The 6,653-nt window shown below is 46.2% G+C and overlaps 3 non-coding genes across 3 annotated transcripts; all 3 read right to left on the reverse strand.

The window, feature by feature from the left end:
* Window positions 1-1,649: 1,649 nt before the first annotated feature.
* TRNAA-CGC (transfer RNA alanine (anticodon CGC)) lies at window positions 1,650-1,721 on the reverse strand. Its single transcript has one exon. It is a non-coding gene; the product is annotated as a tRNA-Ala (tRNA).
* Window positions 1,722-4,116: 2,395 nt separating this feature from the next.
* On the reverse strand, window positions 4,117-4,188 carry TRNAA-CGC (transfer RNA alanine (anticodon CGC)). Its single transcript has one exon. It is a non-coding gene; the product is annotated as a tRNA-Ala (tRNA).
* A 2,393-nt stretch (window positions 4,189-6,581) lies between these two features.
* TRNAA-CGC (transfer RNA alanine (anticodon CGC)) lies at window positions 6,582-6,653 on the reverse strand. The gene has a single exon. It is a non-coding gene; the product is annotated as a tRNA-Ala (tRNA).

Below are 6,653 nucleotides of genomic sequence, written 5' to 3' on the forward strand. Positions count from 1 at the left end.
AAACATGACAACTGCCAAATTACATCTTACTACTTACAATGACAAAGTTAAAGCGCCAGGTCGATCTCATCACGTTGGTGCCTGAGACATCACATAATGTGACACAGCCATCTCGGATAGATGCCCCAGATTTGAGAAGTGTAGTTATGGAGAAAAAATAAATATATATATATATATATATATATATATGTATGTCTTCAAACACCAAAAATGAGATAGCACCATTTCGCGCAGGAATTCCTCCAGCCGAAAGCCCACATATGTTGCTAGATAGACTGACACCTCTTTCGGATGTCCTTCTGTATTTGCTGGCTAGTGGAAAGCAACGTGGACCCACCACTCTATAGCTCTGCCGTCATGAGTGTCCCTAGCACACTCGGCAGATGTCGCTTCTCTAGGCAGACAAGCAGTGGAATTCTGCGGAAGGTCAATGGTGCTTCCATTGGTTTTGCCACTAGGCGATCCATTGCAGCCCTAGAATGAAGCATAACCCGCTGAATGCATTCAGGGTGTTCTGCGGTGGGAAAGGTCAGAGGGGGTGATAGTTGGTGAGCGTGCACAGCACCTCAGAATGACACCACTGCCTAGCAGGGGGACCGGTGGAGACACTATTTTCAGCCAATGCCCCTCTGTCTGAACGAGTCTGCCTTGTGTCATCCCGGTAAGAGATCAGGCTAACAGGCTTCCAATGAAAAAAGCAGACATCACACTGAAGCATGGTGCACCGTGCATGTCCACAATCATCGGCTCCAAAGAGAAGACGTTCAGGAACAGGATTTAGTATGGCAAAAGAACACATCATCCTAATTCCTATGTACAGGATAAAAAGCCCACAATTGAGGAAAAATATCACATGGAGATGCCTGGGATCGAACCTGTGGCCTCATACTTCCCAAGTATGTGCTCTACCACTGAGTTACATCCCCACTGCCAGCAAGGAACGGTGAAATCTACCAGATGCTGGCTGGCTGCTTGGGACTAACAGCGCCCAGAACTGACGGTAACTGTCGAATTGGAGTTTCCAAATGGCAGACTTCATTTTAGAGCCACCTGTGTCTGGTTGTCCATAGAAACATGCAGAAAGGCTGCCCCCCATTGCAATTCCCCTGACCAACTAATGAAAAATATCAATATGTTCAAGACTTTTGCTTTTAGAAGCCAGAGATAGGCCCCAGCAGCAGAGCTGGTAGGATATTCCAGCTCAAAACTAACAAGTTACAGAACCTGATCGACTTAGGTTGACAACAGAGGCACATCTGTGGCCACATCCAGTGAAAACAAATTATTTTTAAAGCTAGGCATCATATGCTACAAAGGTACAATGGTGGAGCTATACATTCGGAACCAAAACAATCGACTGAAAAGAAACGCAAGGCAATGCCAATACTTTCACGATTCTGCACCGTTAAAACTGTGGTGTGATGTTTCTCTCTGTGCATTTCTATTTGTAGTGATTGTGAAGGCATACAGGATGTTGACACTGGCAGGGACGTAAACCTCAGTGATATATTATAGGCAGGTTTGCCATACGGGCACCAGCGTTTTCTCAGACAAATAGATATGAATGTCGATGATCCTATAATCATGGCCCGAGTTGCAGTGTGAAATACAAAATAACCGGGACAAAATCACACTGATGTTTATGCAAATGGAGATGCCGGGGATTGAACCCGGGACCTCATACATGCGAAGCATGCGCTCTACCACTGAGCTACATCCCCTCGGTGTGCAGTGGGCCTGTCCTGCAGACATCTTTTCCTGGGAGAATTCTTCCGGTCAAAATATGCTGCCAACTGAAGCACTAGCAAAAGACCAGGGAAAACGGGAGCAAGACTGGAAAAGCACATGGTCAGCTGAAGCAGTGTGCATTATGCTTCTCCATAAGAGATGACTTCCAGGGGAAGTATTCCACCAGAGGATTACCGTGCTCAAAGAGCCATCTCGTGGACAGAGACCATATGACAGTCAAAAAAAGGGAAACAATTGGAGATGCCAGGGATTGGACCCAGGGCCTCATCCATGCAAAGCAAGTGCTCTACCACTGAGCTACATCCCCTCGGTATGCAGTGTGTCTGTCCCGCAGACATAATTTTCAGGGAGAACTCTTCTGGTCAAAACATTCTGCCGAGTGAAGCACTAGCAAAAGAGCAGGGAAAACTGGAGCAAGAATGGAAAACCTCATGGTCACACTGAAGCAGTGTGCATTTTGCTTCTCCATAAGAGATGACTTCCAGGGGAAGATTTCCACCAGAGGATTACTGTGCTCAAAGGGCCATCTAGTGGATAGAGATCATATGACAGTCAAAAAGAGAAACAAGTGGAAATGCCCCAGGTCCTCATACATGCAAAGCATGCGCTCTACCACTGAGCTACATCCCCGCTGAGAGGACGCTTCCTCATCACACCTAAAAGCTTCAGGAGGGAGTGGGCTAAGTAAGGAAAGGGGTTTGCAGTAGTGCATATGAAAAAACATGACAACTGCCAAATTACATCTTACTACTTACAATGACAAAGTTAAAGCGCCAGGTCGATCTCATCACGTTGGTGCCTGAGACATCACATAATGTGACACAGCCATCTCGGATAGATGCCCCAGATTTGAGAAGTGTAGTTATGGAGAAAAAATAAATATATATATATATATATATATATATATGTATGTCTTCAAACACCAAAAATGAGATAGCACCATTTCGCGCAGGAATTCCTCCAGCCGAAAGCCCACATATGTTGCTAGATAGACTGACACCTCTTTCGGATGTCCTTCTGTATTTGCTGGCTAGTGGAAAGCAACGTGGACCCACCACTCTATAGCTCTGCCGTCATGAGTGTCCCTAGCACACTCGGCAGATGTCGCTTCTCTAGGCAGACAAGCAGTGGAATTCTGCGGAAGGTCAATGGTGCTTCCATTGGTTTTGCCACTAGGCGATCCATTGCAGCCCTAGAATGAAGCATAACCCGCTGAATGCATTCAGGGTGTTCTGCGGTGGGAAAGGTCAGAGGGGGTGATAGTTGGTGAGCGTGCACAGCACCTCAGAATGACACCACTGCCTAGCAGGGGGACCGGTGGAGACACTATTTTCAGCCAATGCCCCTCTGTCTGAACGAGTCTGCCTTGTGTCATCCCGGTAAGAGATCAGGCTAACAGGCTTCCAATGAAAAAAGCAGACATCACACTGAAGCATGGTGCACCGTGCATGTCCACAATCATCGGCTCCAAAGAGAAGACGTTCAGGAACAGGATTTAGTATGGCAAAAGAACACATCATCCTAATTCCTATGTACAGGATAAAAAGCCCACAATTGAGGAAAAATATCACATGGAGATGCCTGGGATCGAACCTGTGGCCTCATACTTCCCAAGTATGTGCTCTACCACTGAGTTACATCCCCACTGCCAGCAAGGAACGGTGAAATCTACCAGATGCTGGCTGGCTGCTTGGGACTAACAGCGCCCAGAACTGACGGTAACTGTCGAATTGGAGTTTCCAAATGGCAGACTTCATTTTAGAGCCACCTGTGTCTGGTTGTCCATAGAAACATGCAGAAAGGCTGCCCCCCATTGCAATTCCCCTGACCAACTAATGAAAAATATCAATATGTTCAAGACTTTTGCTTTTAGAAGCCAGAGATAGGCCCCAGCAGCAGAGCTGGTAGGATATTCCAGCTCAAAACTAACAAGTTACAGAACCTGATCGACTTAGGTTGACAACAGAGGCACATCTGTGGCCACATCCAGTGAAAACAAATTATTTTTAAAGCTAGGCATCATATGCTACAAAGGTACAATGGTGGAGCTATACATTCGGAACCAAAACAATCGACTGAAAAGAAACGCAAGGCAATGCCAATACTTTCACGATTCTGCACCGTTAAAACTGTGGTGTGATGTTTCTCTCTGTGCATTTCTATTTGTAGTGATTGTGAAGGCATACAGGATGTTGACACTGGCAGGGACGTAAACCTCAGTGATATATTATAGGCAGGTTTGCCATACGGGCACCAGCGTTTTCTCAGACAAATAGATATGAATGTCGATGATCCTATAATCATGGCCCGAGTTGCAGTGTGAAATACAAAATAACCGGGACAAAATCACACTGATGTTTATGCAAATGGAGATGCCGGGGATTGAACCCGGGACCTCATACATGCGAAGCATGCGCTCTACCACTGAGCTACATCCCCTCGGTGTGCAGTGGGCCTGTCCTGCAGACATCTTTTCCTGGGAGAATTCTTCCGGTCAAAATATGCTGCCAACTGAAGCACTAGCAAAAGACCAGGGAAAACGGGAGCAAGACTGGAAAAGCACATGGTCAGCTGAAGCAGTGTGCATTATGCTTCTCCATAAGAGATGACTTCCAGGGGAAGTATTCCACCAGAGGATTACCGTGCTCAAAGAGCCATCTCGTGGACAGAGACCATATGACAGTCAAAAAAAGGGAAACAATTGGAGATGCCAGGGATTGGACCCAGGGCCTCATCCATGCAAAGCAAGTGCTCTACCACTGAGCTACATCCCCTCGGTATGCAGTGTGTCTGTCCCGCAGACATAATTTTCAGGGAGAACTCTTCTGGTCAAAACATTCTGCCGAGTGAAGCACTAGCAAAAGAGCAGGGAAAACTGGAGCAAGAATGGAAAACCTCATGGTCACACTGAAGCAGTGTGCATTTTGCTTCTCCATAAGAGATGACTTCCAGGGGAAGATTTCCACCAGAGGATTACTGTGCTCAAAGGGCCATCTAGTGGATAGAGATCATATGACAGTCAAAAAGAGAAACAAGTGGAAATGCCCCAGGTCCTCATACATGCAAAGCATGCGCTCTACCACTGAGCTACATCCCCGCTGAGAGGACGCTTCCTCATCACACCTAAAAGCTTCAGGAGGGAGTGGGCTAAGTAAGGAAAGGGGTTTGCAGTAGTGCATATGAAAAAACATGACAACTGCCAAATTACATCTTACTACTTACAATGACAAAGTTAAAGCGCCAGGTCGATCTCATCACGTTGGTGCCTGAGACATCACATAATGTGACACAGCCATCTCGGATAGATGCCCCAGATTTGAGAAGTGTAGTTATGGAGAAAAAATAAATATATATATATATATATATATATATGTATGTCTTCAAACACCAAAAATGAGATAGCACCATTTCGCGCAGGAATTCCTCCAGCCGAAAGCCCACATATGTTGCTAGATAGACTGACACCTCTTTCGGATGTCCTTCTGTATTTGCTGGCTAGTGGAAAGCAACGTGGACCCACCACTCTATAGCTCTGCCGTCATGAGTGTCCCTAGCACACTCGGCAGATGTCGCTTCTCTAGGCAGACAAGCAGTGGAATTCTGCGGAAGGTCAATGGTGCTTCCATTGGTTTTGCCACTAGGCGATCCATTGCAGCCCTAGAATGAAGCATAACCCGCTGAATGCATTCAGGGTGTTCTGCGGTGGGAAAGGTCAGAGGGGGTGATAGTTGGTGAGCGTGCACAGCACCTCAGAATGACACCACTGCCTAGCAGGAGGACCGGTGGAGACACTATTTTCAGCCAATGCCCCTCTGTCTGAACGAGTCTGCCTTGTGTCATCCCGGTAAGAGATCAGGCTAACAGGCTTCCAATGAAAAAAGCAGACATCACACTGAAGCATGGTGCACCGTGCATGTCCACAATCATCGGCTCCAAAGAGAAGACGTTCAGGAACAGGATTTAATATGGCAAAAGAACACATCATCCTAATTCCTATGTACAGGATAAAAAGCCCACAATTGAGGAAAAATATCACATGGAGATGCCTGGGATCGAACCTGTGGCCTCATACTTCCCAAGTATGTGCTCTACCACTGAGTTACATCCCCACTGCCAGCAAGGAACTGTGAAATCTACCAGATGCTGGCTGGCTGCTTGGGACTAACAGCGCCCAGAACTGACGGTAACTGTCGAATTGGAGTTTCCAAATGGCAGACTTCATTTTAGAGCCACCTGTGTCTGGTTGTCCATAGAAACATGCAGAAAGGCTGCCCCCCCATGCAATTCCCCTGACCAACTAATGAAAAATATCAATATGTTCAAGACTTTTGCTTTTAGAAGCCAGAGATAGGCCCCAGCAGCAGAGCTGGTAGGATATTCCAGCTCAAAACTAACAAGTTACAGAACCTGATCGACTTAGGTTGACAACAGAGGCACATCTGTGGCCACATCCAGTGAAAACAAATTATTTTTAAAGCTAGGCATCATATGCTACAAAGGTACAATGGTGGAGCTATACATTCGGAACCAAAACAATCGACTGAAAAGAAACGCAAGGCAATGCCAATACTTTCACGATTCTGCACCGTTAAAACTGTGGTGTGATGTTTCTCTCTGTGCATTTCTATTTGTAGTGATTGTGAAGGCATACAGGATGTTGACACTGGCAGGGACGTAAACCTCAGTGATATATTATAGGCAGGTTTGCCATACGGGCACCAGCGTTTTCTCAGACAAATAGATATGAATGTCGATGATCCTATAATCATGACCCGAGTTGCAGTGTGAAATACAAAATAACCGGGACAAAATCACACTGATGTTTATGCAAATGGAGATGCCGGGGATTGAACCCAGGACCTCATACATGCGAAGCATGCGCTCTACCACTGAGCTACATCCGC

This window comes from Ambystoma mexicanum (assembly GCF_040938575.1).
Source record: "Ambystoma mexicanum isolate Mex_15411 chromosome 12 unlocalized genomic scaffold, UKY_AmexF1_1 Mex_chr12_unloc.1, whole genome shotgun sequence".
In the NCBI taxonomy this organism is placed as follows: Eukaryota; Metazoa; Chordata; class Amphibia; order Caudata; family Ambystomatidae; genus Ambystoma; species Ambystoma mexicanum.